At 23.1% G+C, this 1,479-nt stretch overlaps 1 protein-coding gene across 4 annotated transcripts in view; it reads right to left on the reverse strand.

Annotated features, from left to right (window-relative positions):
- Positions 1–1,479, reverse strand: part of LOC100166297 — a 38,659-nt gene that overhangs the window by 29,893 nt on the left and 7,287 nt on the right. The window lies entirely within an intron of this gene.

Raw genomic sequence — 1,479 nt, forward strand, 5'->3', positions numbered from 1 at the left:
GGAATAAACTTAGGATTTGATAAATAAGATTACATATAGAATGTGCTGCTCCTCTATATTTCCAGTCAAATGGTCATGATCCCGAACTTTTCTCATATTAATTTTTTTATTTTCTAATTTATTTTTAAGTTTATTTTCATAACATTTTAATTTTTCTAAATCTTCAACACCATTCTGTTTATAATATTTAATAGCGGCTTCATATTTTTTAAATTTTTTCTCTAACTTTGGAGGTAGTTCACTTAAATATCTTTCACAAATATGACATTTAACAGATTTATTATAATTTTTTACTTGTTCTGCATTCATTGTTTCCATAGGAACTATTTTATCATATATTTCAGAAATAAGTATTTCTTCATTTTTCATACATTCATAAAATACTTGAGCTACGTTTGGACCAGAATATGTTACAGGAGGTTTATAATCACCATTACTATATTTAATATAATAACAAAAATTATTAGGTATATGTTTCTGATAACATTTTGTAAAAGACTCTGTATCATTGGGTTGACAAGTATATATTGGTTTAAGTGTACATTCATAGTCAGCATAAACCACAAAAGGGACTCTTAACGAATTATTATATTTTTTAAATACTAAAGTTTTATTATAGGGTTCTGGTAGAACTATTTTAGCAGCTTTATTATTAGCACAATAATGTTTATGTTCATTTAACTTATTTTCTGTACCAAAACTATTTAAACACATTTTACATACAAATCTTTTCTTTGTATTTTTTGTATTTTGTCTTCCTACTACTTTCCATATATCTTTAATCCAACAATAATGTCCTTTATTCTTATTATTATCATCTGTTAAATATAATAAATCTATATGATTAGTTTTTTCGATTTTACATATTTCACCTAAAGGTTTAATTCCATTTTTATCTAAATAATAAATATTAATAGAAATATCTTTTGTTCTTTTAACAAATTTCGGAACATCTGTGATTTTTACCGGAAATTCAATATCTTTAAATTCTTTATCAAATTCATTTTTAAAAGGAATATATTTAGTTACTCTTTGTCCATCTTTTTCAACAGGATGTAAAGCTGAGAGTATTGCCCAAAGAAAACATTTATCATCTTCGTTTTTAACATTTATAATACCCTTTTTATTACTAATATGTTTAGGTAATGGAATATATGAAGAACCCTTAAAAGGAACATATTTATTTATATTTATTCCCAAACTTAAAATTTGATGAAGTCTCCAATCAGATCCTTTCATTATAAAATCATCTTCTTCTTTTAAAATTGTAATTTTTGCATTTGTATAAAATTCATTTAAGTTAGAATTTTTTGTTAAAATTTTATTTGCTGTTTTAAAATTTTTTTCCTCATATTCCATATTTTTTTTATTTTTACCTCTCTTATATATAGCAAGAAACATAATATTAACTTTTAAATTTTGTTTCTTTAATAAATGTTTAAGTCGTCCTATTACTGGTTTATCTAAACGATTTAAAAA

This window comes from Acyrthosiphon pisum, chromosome X (genome assembly GCF_005508785.2).
Source record: "Acyrthosiphon pisum isolate AL4f chromosome X, pea_aphid_22Mar2018_4r6ur, whole genome shotgun sequence".
In the NCBI taxonomy this organism is placed as follows: Eukaryota; Metazoa; Arthropoda; class Insecta; order Hemiptera; family Aphididae; genus Acyrthosiphon; species Acyrthosiphon pisum.